This window comes from Neodiprion pinetum, chromosome 6 (assembly GCF_021155775.2).
Source record: "Neodiprion pinetum isolate iyNeoPine1 chromosome 6, iyNeoPine1.2, whole genome shotgun sequence".
Taxonomy (NCBI): domain Eukaryota; kingdom Metazoa; phylum Arthropoda; class Insecta; order Hymenoptera; family Diprionidae; genus Neodiprion; species Neodiprion pinetum.
Genome location: NC_060237.1, coordinates 22615148 through 22630631, shown reverse-complemented (window position 1 = coordinate 22630631; position 15484 = coordinate 22615148). Strand labels below are relative to the sequence as shown.

Genomic DNA, 15484 nt, shown 5'->3' with positions numbered 1-15484 from the left:
TCGTCACACTGCATCGCGAGCGCATAATGGGGGTAGAATCTATTCCGCCTACTGTAAATTGATGATAGTATGAAAGACAGTGATGAGATTCACGAAAATACTTATATTTGAAAAGAGAATTTCCTCTCCGGAGTGGATTCCAGTATTTTCACAGCAGCATAGCGACCCAGAAACGACAGGTACGACGGTATTAAGTTTCCACCGTGCCGCGACAGCGGTTGAGCCAGACTACTCGTTGGACGCGAATACGCGTATATTGGATTTTCTACCGAGTAGATATAATAGCCAGGATTCTGCTTCGCGTAAGCTTTATTAAGCATGCAGCTGCATGTATGGTAGTGTTTGCATTGTATCCGATATTCATCACCTCACCCCGTGTACAAAGGTGAACGCGCATCAATCGCCGATAATTAATTATTTTTCAATTAGATACTTCCGCGGGTTTGAAATCGAGTACCAAAAAGCGAGATAACTGCGACTTGCGTCTCTGATTGGACGAAGATACTGATAATAACCTGGAGCTGTTTGACGTTAATCACACCACGAGTTCCGACCTTATACATGGGATTACGATCAATTATTTATAATAATCAAGCTTCCGTGTGGATAGAAAATAAAAATCACAATTCCATCATTACTCTACGGTTATAATTGCTTGTGCGTATTATTATTTAACAGTTCTAGATCCATAAACTGGTGTTTCATTCACGATTTGTTGCATGATAAAAATAATGAATATTATAATACAATCGTTCAATTTATTACGCCGTTTAATTACGGTTCATTAACATAAACAAATCTAGGTTGTTAATAATTTAATTAGTAATACCGGTTTATAATAAACTCTGTCGCCCCGATAACAAAGCCGGCGGGGAATCAAACGGATCAAAAATTCAGAGGAGGTGGAGCTTACTTTTTCACGCTCAGAGTGAGGATTGGTTAGAAATTGTGTTTAACTCAAACCAATAAAAAAAAGGGGAACGAAATGATATCTCGTTGTTCGCTTCTGCCATAAAAGAATCTTTCCCCCGCAGTTCAATGTGATTCAATTCACCTTTGTATATTACACATTTGTTTTATGGTAAACAAAGTTATTTCACCTTTATTTTTACTCTCTGGAAATTTGTTAAACGTTTGATAGTCCAGCAGATTTGAAGTAAAAAATAGAAGCATCGTTCTAATTGGTACCGATCTGAGGTCCGTGTTTTGGACGAAAATGTGACGAATGTCTATAGATCTGTACGTTTTATACTCCAAGAGATTCATACGGTCAATAAATTGTTTCCATTGGCTAATTGACTTCAGTTGATTGAGTAGTATTGATTTGTACGATAAATACGGTACCTCAACCGTGAATATTTAAATTTTCAGAAGAGCACATGAATCTTGCAGACTGTGCAGATATTTATACGCGTAGGTGTAATTGAGTGAAAAGGTAATTGTTTGTCTTATGGCGTGAAATTGTGTAAAATAAAATGAGACCGTTCGACGAATTGCTGCGCTAGTTTTTCTTTTTTTTTTTCTTTTGCAACTCAACGGCAATGTTTCAGTTATAAATTACCTCTCACACGAGTCGTAAACTCGGGACAAGAGAACAGAACAGTGAAAAAAATATATTAAAAATATCGGCATATATTTCTATATACATATATATATATATATAACGTACGTATAATATTGCCTCGTAACATGAAAAAATGACGTCCCATTTGTATAATAAAAAAAAAGAAGTCGTAAAACGTCAAGTACGTCACGGGCAATTATACGTTAATATGTAGCCACGTATGCGGTTATAAATTCCTTGTCGTTTCAACAAACTTAGGTAGGAAATTCTCCCTCGATGGCTTCTCAAGTTTCGCCGTAACACGCCGTGCCTCAAAGCAATACTTCTCGAATCAGGCTACTATCCATAAACCGTTTTATCAAGGAATTATTTCCACAAAATTTAGGGTAATTTAATGTCGGAAGGATTTTTTCCCTTTATTAATGGAATAAAATTTTCCATTGTATGATTGCCGTGTTTTTTCGCTATCAGTGAAAAACGGAAATGTTATCAATCACTTTAATTGGTTTTGAATATTCTTTCAGTTTATCAAAGTCATGGGATATATAAAAAAAAAAAAAAACGGTAAAACAACGTAAAATCGTTTCGTCAATATTAAATCCCACAAAATACTCGGAGGAAGTTTCTGATTCGTTTGAGTAACTGCCGCACTTCATTTGTACTATTTTTGTTAGTGACGATACTGAGGTAATAATTAACTCACTGAAATGGTTACCCACTTTGACAAATTGCGTACTGCAGACTTCAAAATTTTAAAGATTTCGTGGAATAGTATGAATTTCGAATCCACATCTCAATAATCGATATTAAATCTTGCTCGGTAGCTTGAATTTTCATCCATTTTACGTGCACAAGCTTAGCCGTGCTTTTTACCGATCCGTAATAATCCAATACAATTGATATTTCGAATTGATAAATTTCACTCCGTAAACGAGTGTATACACCAGTGATACCGATCCCTAATGGTTCTATCACCGATTGATGAGTACAACGTAAGCCGCTACTCTGTGATCAATTATTTTATCGATCTCGATATGAGATGGTAATTTCTCAGTGAAAATGACTCGAATGCATAAATAAAAATAAAGACCTCACCAATTCCTCACTCACGGTATGCCGATGGAGAGAAAAAAAGATAAATAAACGACAAAGAACACTCAGTCCAACAAATAAATTCATATTCTTCAACGAGATACAGTTTTCAAACAAGCTGTCAATCCAGATGTACTAACTTAATTTCATGGCAAAAAGCTTCTCCGAGTTGTTTAAGGAACATATGCCATAGAGTGAAACGCGTGAGCGGGCAGATCCATCCGTGCGTACACACATCTACACATATATACACACATATACGTGTGTATTCGTATACACTTATCTCCTAAAACAGTAAATCTTTGAAATACCACGACTCTTGTGAAAATAAATTTCTTTGCGGTATGGAGGGAAAGGGTGGAGGTTTAGGGGTCTGGTTCTTTGGAATGACTGTTGGGTACACCCACGTTTACCGGTGACTTGGAGCGATCAGCGCCCGGGAGCTTTCGGTTGAAATTCATGAGCTTTCGCTTGAGATTCATCTGTTGAACTGGTGCAGAAGAGTAATCAAAACCTACTCAGTCGTTGCATGCTTGTAACTTCGACGGGCGTTTCGCGTGAAATGAGACGAGTAATAACAGCGGTACTCGGCGCTATTAATTTACCTAAACAAACGAATCGGTACTATTGTATGTATTAGTGCACGTAGCCGAATAACGACGACGAGTAAGGATATATTTTTGAGTTTGCGTCGTCATGACGACGACGGGCGCCGCTGCTTGCTGCCGATGGTCGTTGGAGGCGCGCGTCGACGAGCCGACGGCGCCCGACGGACCTCGAGAGTGCGTCGCGACGTCCACCACGTTTCTGGCTTGAGTTAGTGTTGACGTTGTGCGCGCCGGCTGAGCCCACGACGTGTTGCGCCGCGTGTCCGAAAGTGTGTAACGCTGTTAGTGCCGTCGACTGCACTGCAACTATTCAGTCCCCGCTTGTTATATCATTGCTCCAAGCGTTATGGAACTGAACGCGTAAATAAAAAAATTAGAAAAACAAAAGAAACAAAAAAAAAAGACAACCATTCGGGCGTGACAGTATATTAATATACACACATGCGTATTATATCAATTCATATCGAACGTGTGGAGTATAACATGCCTTATACCTGAAAACGAAAGAACGAAAAACAACACCAAGCAACAGAAAATAAAAAAAAAAAAATCCACAAAACGGAAACCAAAAATCAGCTTTAACGAAGAACCGAAGAAAACCATTTGTCAATTGTCTATATTTTGCGCAATAAAAAACAAAAAAAAATCGAATACAAAATCCGAAAAAAAAAGAAAAAAAAATTTTAAACCAGAGAAAAGGAAGAAAGAAACAAGAAACGAATTATAATAAAGTAAATTAATCGAGAAAAGAAAGACCAAAGAACTAGAAAAAAAAAAAAATAGGAAACGGTGACCATGTGCAGGCTAAAGTTTTACCAGATTGCCATTATCATCTAAAAAACAGAAAGAAAAAGAAACCAACACGGTAAGCCGATTTGAAGACATAAAAAATAACTTTGTCTTATATTCCCTGTAGATATAAATCGGTAGAATATTTCCCCTCAACTGCCGATCCCCCATTAAACTAAGCTTTCGACGCCGTCGATAATTTACATACCATAATATGCATCTGTAAAATATACAAATACGACCCAGAGACGGATATAAATTTAACTTCAAGACTAATCCCTCCCCGCCGCGTGACGTGGTGCCGGAAGTAGGAGTAAGCAGAAGTAAAGGTTGGAAAAATGAAAGATTCATTCGGTCAAATGTCCTCATCTCGACCAACTCGGAAGAACTTTTTTACCTCTGTCTCTTTCCTCTTCTTTTTTTCCGCCATACGGTGTGACGCATATTCTCCGATGCTTCTGAAAGTACTGACTTATTTATAACGTTGTAGCAGCCAGTGGCGTATAGATAGATTTAAACTTCGCGAGCTGCAGACGTCACCGTTGATGCAGAATTTAGATAGGAAACAACGGCGATTGTTATCGCCGCCACCTTCTTTTAATGCTTTTTTTTTGATCTCTCCTCGATTATTTCCCCTGCTCCTCTCATTACATAACCGCGAGTAACTAATGGCAAGCACGTTTGCTAAAAGGTGCGTTAAAAGCTTCCCCCTCATTTTCGCACACAGTCGGTGTATTGTCCGTGTCGAATTGCCGCGATGGAGAACCGACAGTTCAACTCCGGGAAAAGACCTCGCAATTTTTTCACCTCCTTTACCGCAGTGTGTTATCGAAATCGTAACTTTTCCGGTCAGCTGCATTTATCAACATTATCCAACCCGGCCCGTTATACGTCAGACGGCTTTGTGTACACGTGACCGAATCAACCCTTCGAGGGTTCCGGTCAAGAAGCAGAAACGTACCGCGACCCACCGACGGAACCGCGGGCGATTCCCTTGATCCCTCGGTCCATTCAAGATCCATTGCCCGTTGGCGCGCGCTCAAACCGACCGCGACAGTTCTGCTTTAATAAAACGGCATTGACACTCTCACCCCTTGTAAGAAATTCGCAATTTCGCGAAGCACAGCTCGTAATATCTGGCAAAGAACTGCAGGGCGTGAAATTTAATTTTAAAACTTATCGAGCTTGCACCACGTGGACGGGAAAGAGCAGACCCTCGATAAGCGTGTACTTCAACTAGGTCTCTCGATCTCTTCGCGTTGCGGAAACGACGTGTCACGAATAGTTCTCACGGAATTATATTTCGCTTTTATTTTTCAATCAGAAACTACGAATGCAAAAAGAAAATCGAATCCGCGATAGATAAGCTCATTGTCATACAGCTCCCGCAAGCTCGCGAACACGCCTGCAGGTCTGCGTTGTTTGAGCAGCGTGTAATGCACAGGACGGTGTATTTATACATTATATACGCAGGACAGGGGACGATACCCGTGTACGCGGTATTAAATTATATCCGCGTGTTGCGAGAAAGGTATATTACGTAGATTAAGGCGGCAGTCAGGCAAGCACGTAGTGAGCCTAATTGCGTATAGTGCTCTTTCTACTTATCCGGCATAGGCGCGCGTTGTTTCTGCTGTCGTTGAATAAATAATATTGAAGGAACCGACCAATCAATAGCATTGCTGCCCACCCCTAGCCCTGGCCGTACCGAGTAATTTATAATAATCAATGTCCGATTCTGCCCTTGCTAGGGGCGTGATGTATAAATATGTCGCACTAGTAACACACGGTATATAGGTAAGTATAACATAGAGCGAGTTCGTAATACGACACGAACGTTTCGTTATCGCGCATGCATCCCAGGTGTAACGTGAATAAAGGGGCTGTGTACACACCCTTCGTATTTATACACGAATTAAGGTTGATCGACGCCGTACCGAGGAAACTGCCAACGATACCGGGTCAAGAACTGCACTTCGTTACGTATTGTCGTAATTTTCAATTCAGTTTCCAATCGATTTAGGTTCAGATGTATCAGAAACGGAGAGAAACAGAAGAACCCGAGGAACGGTCGACAATAGTACCGTAATTATATTATAATTAGATAGAAATCCTTGGAACATGCAGTATTTTCTTCATATGTGACAGCGTGTGTCGCTAAATCATTTGATACCATTCTTGGTAGACATTTGCTTCGGTTTGAGAAAGTGAAAACAGCTTATAGATGTCGTGATAAGTCGTGTGTGGGACCATAACTTCTTCAATTCGTCACAACGAGGTATAGATTTCCACGACTCACCGCGTATAGATTTGACGATGAATTATTCCGAGGTTTGTTTCTGTCCGTAGGCACAAAGGTGAAATGATTAGTAGTATAAGGAATAACGTGGCTTGTTATAAATGTTATACACGCGAACTGAAATAGCATCGGTAAACCCTGTGGGCGCGGTTTTCTACGTTTGAAAAAAAAAAACGCCGAACAATTTTTGCATGTTCAAAGGACGGTTTGATCGATTCTGCAGGAAAATTTGCAATTACACGATGCATGTATCCCATACTACCGGCGAGGCGGCAGGCTGCGTGAAATTATCTAGTTTGAGCGGTTATTTCGACTCGACGGTTTAGTATCGAGCGGTTAGTAGCACCTATCCAAACACTAATATTGTACCAAAATTTACGCGAATATTGTTTGGTTAGCTATTATTGCAAGGGCGGATTGCCGAGGAGGCGACGCGAGCCAGCGATCCCCATTCAGCAGCGATCGTAAATCCCGTTCTCGATGCGATTCAAAACAGACCTACTAGAGCCGCAGAAGAAAAAAGATTAAAAAAAAAAGAATCGTTTATTTTACCATTCGATCATAACCGTGGAGCAGATTAAACGCGGAAGCGCCTCAGTCTCACCGTGGACCAGATCGTTTTGCCAATATTCGTGTACGATCTACGTTCATCACGACCTACCCGAACACTTACGCGTCTAACAAGGCTATTGCCGAAAACGTTCCGTCCCGACCTTCGGGTATACATATAATCAAACGGAAATACTAATAGAGCAGGGAGCGAATACGGGAGTAAAATTTAACGGGAACTCAGCACTTTCGGAATCCTTGTAACACAGCAAACTTTGAAATTCAAGTGTATGTATGTAAACTGTCTGTATCGTACAGCCGAAGAGCGATGGATCAACCTCTCGCATTGTACACACGAAATGCCGAGGTACATGTATAATCGTAATGCGGTCAGATCCAAAACAGAATGGAATTCCAAGCCAGAAAGTTAGTCTACAGGCAAAGTGGAAAACGGTTGCTTCCACGTACATTCTCGGCAGCCGAAACTTGGCACGACGATGAAATTTATAATCGTTCGACGACTATAGCCGGTGTCGAAAAGATGGATGATGGCGTCGAAAGCACGGGCCAACGGGAACCGATATGCGCAATTCTCTAAACGCACGCAAATAGTCCAACTGCACGCATCCTGCAGAGGAGCAAAGCGGAAACGAATCTTGGCGGGTATACGAGAATGGAGTATCGACTAATTAGCCGTGTGTCGACTGGAGCTTGTCAGACCATTAATTCGAGCCGCGGTAAGGAAGACTTCATAAGTATGCATGTGGGCCACGTGTGTAAAGAGGTCACGACAAGAGCCGTGGGGATACCTACAGCCTGACATAGAGAGGCCACGGACTATAATAGGATAAGAGTTCGAATTTGAGCTGAAGGGGAAACCGCCGCCGTTGTAGAATTGTCAGCCACCCTTTTCCGCGGAGTAGTTCTTTGCGTAGGATATGAATATCCAGCTTACGATCACAGTTTGCGTCAACTTTTTTTCGTCGCGTAGAATGTCGCGGATCCAATTAGGAACACTCGAGTGCCACCGTTAATCCTGTTGGAATTCGTCCGCAGCTCGTGACCGAGAAGGAAGAGAAGTAGGAGATTTGTTGCGCGGAAATTTCTCCGGGGAATGAGTTATTGTAGCTCCATATAGTCAACGCCATACCAGAGCAAGGTCGTTAAATTCTTCCGCACGCGGTGTCTGGTCTTAGGAATGGATGCTGCCGGGACGACTTGAGGTATCCGCGTTTTGCTTCTCGGCCACTGAAACGTATGCATGTGAACGTGCGTTTCGTACGAGCGATCGATGCTAGGTCGGTTTTGCATATCACGAGGCCGACTTTATTCCATCGGGAATGCCAATTTCAATTAGCTGAAAGCACGTGCTTATTCATCATTCGAGTGTAACTTCACGGGAGTCGGTCTGAAGTTTGGCGAAGCAATATTCGAGCGGTGACGCCGAGTTACAGAGTCAGACAGTGCGTGCCGACCTTCAAATTAGGCGCGTTAAAGGGAACGGTAACCGATTATGAAACTCGAAAGTTTAACGTGTAATTTAGTAAAGGTGGTCATTCGTTTTTCATTATTCGAGACGACAGAATGAATAAATGAATGGAAAAAAATTGATATGGAATAACAAACGTATTGGCGTCGGCGGGAAGAGATGAGCGGTAAGAAGTGAAGAAAATTCACGGGGAAAATCAATTGCTTGCGGACAGAGCTATGCGATATGCAGAGTCGTAGAATATGCTGGATGTATATTTACGGTAATCTACGGTATACATATTCATGCGCGAAAATCCGCCGGCATTGTACAGACTCTGAGAGCTTTTACCGAGAAGTTACTCTTTTTCCTATTTTCGTCCGCACTCCATCTGCGGAAATTGTTTCAATACCCTTAACAATATTACACAAAGAATATTACTTCGCGTAACGAGATGCGGATGCAAAATTGAAAACACTCACTCTCTTGTCGACGTCTTTGCATCTCCGCGATCAAAATGCCGTACATTTTAGTCTCGTTCCCTTGGACGAAGGAGGTATTTCTGTATCTGCAGCAGAAATATAAATGCATTAAGAAAAATAGAAATAAAAAAAAAACACAATTTAATGACGAATAAAATAAAAGTGTAGAACGGCGCAGAGTTGATAGACATTCAGAGCTCTCAAAGGCTTGGTACAATATTCTTGCACGAATATTTCAAACCAAATCTACCTCTGCGGTCAGTAAATGAAAGGGAATAACAAAGTCCGCTCGGACTCTAATGGATGAAGGGAGTTTTCGTAAGAAAAAAAGTAAATAAAAATCCGAAGGGCCGACGGTTTCGCAGTTTACGTATGTTACACTTGACCGCATTCATCACGTGATGTAAGTCCATTTTTTTCGCCGGCTGGTGAAATGTTCTAGCAGGTGAATTCCTGAAATATTCCCTTTTGCGTTATACGTCGGCGGTTGAACAATTATATATCTATATACATTTATCCATAAATAGCAAGGGTTGGCTCCCCTCCGTCCAATCAAATACTGTTTAAATAAATGATGCCCATAGGACTGGGGTTTTATTTTAGGCATCAATTTTTTCCCCCCCCGTGTAAGTGGGGTCAGTCAATTTGATAGCCACCGACTATCGGTACCTTAGATTTTGTATTAAAATGCAGTTATGTGCCATGATTTTGCACTTCGATGTGCGTTTAATGTGACACACGAATTTAGTCAGAATGATAAGTTAGTACAGATTGTCTGCATTAGTTCAAATAGTTTTATGATAATAATAGAGAAAGAAAAACCAAGTTACTGGTACTTGTAAAAAAATTTTACTGTATTCAACAGGACTTCGATAAATATATCTGCAAAATCAGTTTCTAGAATTTTACATTCTTTGCTGCCTGTTTTTAATTTTTATTGAGGGATATAATAAGGCGTCCTTCTTACGACTACAGCGATGTAAAACTGTTGAAAAAAATGTCTATCAACTAATTAAAGTAATTATAATTAATTCATGAAATTTTATGGCATTCTGGAAGCTAGTTGTGCAACTTAATAAAAACTCGTAATGCAGTCGAGGGAAATCTCAATTCCCATGAATGAAGGGATGATATCAAAATCTTAATAACTTTGAAACGAGCTTTCAGAAATTTATCTCATTTCAACGGGTACTCGCCTATTTCATTGATGCTATTCAGTAAAATTTTTCTCCGGACTTGGATGAATTTTGTCGATTAATTAGAAAATTATTGCTGACAGAATTTTGTATTTCTAGTTGTTTATTTTTCCTCACGATGGTTCTAATTTGGTTTTAATTGATAATTATGTTATGTTGATAAAAGTATACAGGCGTAGAAAATAACCGCCGTTGATAATGTTTCTGAAGGTAAACCGTGGTTATTGTGTGATTCGAATCCACGCAATATTGAATAATTCAATATCGGAAATTGAAGGAACCCATTTTTTTCTTCTTCTGCAGGAAAAACTATACTGTAGTACGTAATTTTCGAGATACTGTATCGATCAAGAATATATTACCGAAAATCACGGCCCAATATCCCAGGAAATAGAGACGATTACGAACATTTTTTTGTCACCGAGTGATACATCTGTGGCGTGTTTCGCTTAAAAGAATTGAAATTTCGTTTCGTTATTTTCGCTGCCCATGTAATATTTTCAGAGCAAATTTGCGTTTTTAATTTTCAACAAGATGCCTTGGATAATTATTTCATGAAAGAGCCTGGAACGAGCGAGTTTATTCGTGATTGTTTTAAATTCTGAGAGCACCGGTATTTGCAGATTCAATGCCTGCGGGCGTTATAACCTGAAGACGTGTTCGCTTTTCCACTTTTCCCCTCAGCTATTGTAGGTAAACGTTCCGCCATTTATACGCAGGATATATTATTTATCGTTAATTGAGCGGCCATGATAATTGTTTTTATACGCAAGTGTCCTAAAAGTGTCCTGGAAAAAAATAAAAAAATAATTATTCAGTGGGAGAAAAATGATGTGCAGAGTTGCATTCGTTCATCCTTTTATTTACTTTCATGATGGTTGCTGTGTTTTTACACTAAGAAAAAAAAAAAAAAAAATTATCAGAGTCTGTTTTCGAGCTTGCATTCCATATCACGGAAGGTTTAGAGAAAGCTTTTTTCACATCCCGATCACCTACGATGTATTTCCATTTTTGGATTTTGTATGCGGAAAAGATAAACGTCTACTGCGTATAATTTTCCTGGCGCATTTATACTGTTTCATTCGCAGCTCATTCAGTTTTCTCTTAGTTAACATACAAACTTGCTGGTTCCGCAGAGAAGAAAGTTTCAGGAAATGAGTTATCGAGGCCGGTAACCTTCATTTCCTCAGTTTATCTCGAAAATTTCACCCACAAGCAGCAGAGAAATAATCAGTCTTGCTACTTTAAATCAAAATCTTTTCATTAACTGAGTCTATCTCGACAGACTTGGACGGAAGACCGAGACTTTTCTTTTAAGAGGTGAAACGTACGTTTCTCTGTCAATATGCTGCGATGCAGTAGCAAAAAACTCGACGATTAATGTTCCAAGTATTTACTTTATCAGTTTGGTTAGCGGCCAAAATATGTATTGTGGAATGTTCGTTTCCTCCTAATATTAGTCTCCTCATATACATGTAACCATAGTTGCTATTTTACCGCGTATCAAGTATTTTTCTTCTCTTATCCTCGTCGTCGGATGATGTTTGCAGGAAACGACGGTTTAAACAATTAACCTTCCTCTCACGAAGAAGGCGGTTCCTACTAATGATTCAGTCGCTGAAAGCATACTTTATAAGGCGGGGGCGGGAATTCTCGCAGACAGATGGGCGGGGAAACGTTACCTTCTTCTGGATATTTTTACCCCAACTGCAGGATAAGGATATGAGGTGGTTCCAGCTCGTAACCGTTCAGTTTATCCGTTATCTTTGCAACAACAATATCAAATGTATTGCTCATATATTTTACGATGCAGGTTGATTGTCACGGACGCAAAGATCGCGGGTTTTATGCCGACACTCTGGGTGACCTCCGAATGACCTTTTCCAAGGTTCCTTCCACGGAGCAAAAACCTCAGGTGATAACTACGCGATTCGATGCACACGTTCCGCAAAGCATAAAAAATATCTGCCACTGCCCGATGACCAGAATATTTGCTTTCAACGCAAAGATTCGTACTTGGGGGGTGTAATGTAGATATAATTCTAAAACCTTTGACGAGTCTTTTGTGCCATTGAATTACGTGGGAATCAATCAATCAAGGGTTGGTATACAAAGCACTCGGTACGATGGATCTTGAGACTTATACTTCAGACAAGGATGAGCCAGGGTTCCTAAATTGGCATTTCTGCGTACTGTTCACGTATCATTGACGAAGAATATAGCATTGTGAATATCACTGTGAAAGAAGCATGGAGGGGCTGTAACGAGATGATTTTTGAATCGAGTTGGCGGGGCGAAATGATTGAAGCTGACCTCTGCCACCCATAAGCTCAGCTTTTCAATTGAACTCGTTAATTAACCGAGCCGGTGTAAATGGACAGAGGGCCAAATCGTCGGATCAATAACGATGACAGTACTCTCTGTTCGACAATCAATGTCGTATATTAGAGTGTCTTCACCGTTTCAATAACGGCAGAATACACCGACGGTAAGAATGAGGTTGGAACAATTATTCCCTCTTGGCAAAATAATTTTTCTCTTTCCATAAATATCAGCAATCACTAGAACGTTTTGACCATCTAGCGAAGAAATTTTTCGTACAAAAGTGCATTATGATCCGAGTACCAGACGTATATGAGTTCCGCCAATTCGTCTCATCACCGACCCTTTCTCCCTGCGCTTTCTACGTAGTTTCGAAAATCGTCGACGGAGAAGATCGCCTATCTCCGTCGAATCAAATATCACTTTGGAGAATGCTTCGAGAGGTGAAGGGAAAAAGTCGACTCATACGAGTTCAATCCGATGGCGAAACTCTGGAATGGTTTTCTCCGTGTGACGCGAAACTCGTGGTAGTGCGTCGGCGGTGTGTAGCTTGATCATCGTCGTTTGGCCGGTTGAATTGCTCATGAACTTCTCAAGTTTATTGGCACGGTCGACGGCCGTAATACTATGACGCCGTACTATTGCGGATGCGTGTTATACACACACATATATATACCCGAGTACTCGACGGTGACTGCATGCTTCCTGCGCGACACGTATCGCGAGTCTAGATTGCTTTCGCGTGTTGTACCGGTACGACGTTGAATAGGGACCTCGAACTAAAGTACTGCAGATAGTGTTACAATGTGTGGGCCTTCGTCTCTCTCTCCCTTTCTCTCTTGGGCAAAGTAGTTTCAAGTTAGTTAAGCTCGTTTACCGCGCCCTGCACTGCGAGCCAGATCGTGAATCTCGTCGCGAATCTCGTGCTCAGATGAAAGACTTTCGACTTGTACGTTACGTCGAGTCGAGCCGTGCGGGTCCCGTATGGCACTTGCTACACTCGAAGGGATGACGAGTGACCTTTGGAGTGCCGTGATTATGACGGAAGGATGAGCGAAAAAGCTCTCCCCAGCTCGGTGCACCATCAATCACGTAAGAGATGAAGCGTACGGCTCGACGGTCGCCGGAACAAAGTACTGATGGAAGACAGTCGTCCCCTCGACGGCAGTTGACGTTGACCCACTCGCCAGTTTACGCGTCGCGTCGTATAGAATTCTCGCTGACGTTTACGATTGATCGGGAAAACCTGCCATGCCTCCGATAGTTCAGCGCCGAACTGACTGAGTCCAGATGTACGCCGGATCGTTAAGCTATGACCGTGTGTTTGCGATACCGTGTATATGGATGTACGTGGAAATGAACGAACGTCCAAGGAATACGAGCGGGTGATTTTAAACCGCGGATGTCATTGCGCTGGAAGACGGAGAATCAGAGGGGCTCGGTTGACTCCGACGCTGAATGATCGGAGGATTTAGGTACCTGCGGAAAAGAGTCACGTACCTAACCATGAAACTTAAATAAACGCACGTACTTTTTGTACGACTCGTCGAGCAATCTGGTGCACGTTGTTCCTTCTGCGGTTATGTGAAACGAAATCCTGAACTCCAAGGTAACTGATCAATCGGTAATCGATCGAAAGGTTTGACGCTGTGGCGATACGAATGCTTCCTATCGTTTCCCAGCCTCGTAAAAGTTACGCTGTAGGAAACATGCAGTGTGGACTATAATTTCGTGTCAATCTAACACAATTTCATGTTGGATTTCTGAATTACCAGCAAAAGTTGTTCTATGGTAGTCCACAACAGTTAATTTTGGTTAATCTCAACACTACTATACCCAACACTGTAGGCACAATACTATTCTCTTGGTTTTTATTCGGTGAGAATGTATATACTTTATATAATATATAGAGTTGAATTTCCCAGGTTTCGTTCCTTTGTTACACGGCTTAGGAGTTTCTTTTCACGGGAGACTTCCTTTTTTCACTCCTTTCTTTTTTGTCCGAAAAACTGATTACGAAAGCTCCTTACCCGCTCAAAGCTCTGTATATTAGCTTTTAAAATGGAATCTGCTGTATAAGAAGATTTTGAAGTTGGACCGCAGGCGTATGTTTATTGAAAAAAAAAAGAATAATTTATATATGCTGCCGTCACGGTCGTCGTCTTTTACCGAGTATCGGACACAGATTATTCTCGGATGTTGATGATAGTCAGGGAAGTTGGCGCTTTGCCGGAGCTTCGCGGGATTACCCATACAAACACAGAGGAGTATTAGGAGTGCGTGAAATCCTGGCATGCCTTACAGGTATATGTCGCGATATAGTCGGATGTAGCGTAAATTTGAGACGGATCGGGTCCCCGTGTATATTTATCCCGTGGTTGATCTTCCAAAGTTACTTTTTCAAACGATTTCTTCGTGAAAAATCTTTCTCAAGTGACATTGCCGCTAGAAGCCGGGTCGCATAGCCTGGCGCGTGGGCGGAATTCGTAAAAATTTCATTTATATCTCCATGCCCGACGGGATAACTTGCACGAGCAGAAACGTTGGGGGTTATTTCGGTATTCATGCGAAAGTTGAGAGATTCTCGAATCCCTTATGCGTTTATTTTGACCTGTGCAGATGAAGGAACATTTTTAGCACTGATTAAATTTTTGCAATAATACAAACTTCGTTTGCTCGTAATGAAGTACGATTACCTTGTTATACAGATTGCCATTACTCGGCATGCAGATCATTGCAATAATCACCCATCACTGTGCAGCACTATAGTATGAATTTCACCGCCAAATTGCAGTAATTTAACTATCATACCAGATTGTAAAGTAGGTCACTAAATTGTTTCTCGTCCCGTTTCAACACGTGAGCACATTTTATTTCCTACAAATTCTTACCAGCACAGAATATGTGAATCTTACCACGCGCAGTTGACTGATCAAAATACGTGGAATGTTCTTCCAACAAATGTGAAAAAAAAACGTTCCACACGTTCACAATCGCGTGATCAACGACGTCGTTTACCGGCACAGAGATTAACCAAAAAGAGAGAAGACGAACTGAATTTTGTTGCTTGATACAGTGATCGATATTCATCTGGTACCTTAATGTGGGTTGAAGT

At 41.2% G+C, this 15484-nt stretch overlaps 1 protein-coding gene and 1 long non-coding RNA gene across 6 annotated transcripts in view; one reads left to right on the top strand and one right to left on the bottom strand.

Moving 5' to 3' along the window:
• LOC124221992 (uncharacterized) overlaps window positions 1-15484 on the bottom strand; it is a 167386-nt gene that overhangs the window by 13003 nt on the left and 138899 nt on the right. For 3 of the 4 annotated variants that reach the window (XR_006883910.2, XR_011177529.1, XR_006883909.2), the window contains exon 2: window positions 8852-8937. The exons of the other annotated variant lie outside the window; for it this stretch is intronic. This is a non-coding gene — a long non-coding RNA (uncharacterized lncRNA). The remainder of the gene's footprint in view (window positions 1-8851; window positions 8938-15484) is intronic. 4 annotated transcript variants of the gene reach the window in all.
• SK (small conductance calcium-activated potassium channel) overlaps window positions 3432-15484 on the top strand; it is a 171390-nt gene continuing 159337 nt past the window's right edge. Inside the window, exon 1 of one of the 2 annotated variants that reach the window (XM_046632477.2) lies at window positions 3432-4129. The gene's annotated coding sequence lies outside the window, so the exon portion shown is untranslated. The remainder of the gene's footprint in view (window positions 4130-15484) is intronic. The other variant, XM_046632478.2, reaches the window with a different exon arrangement.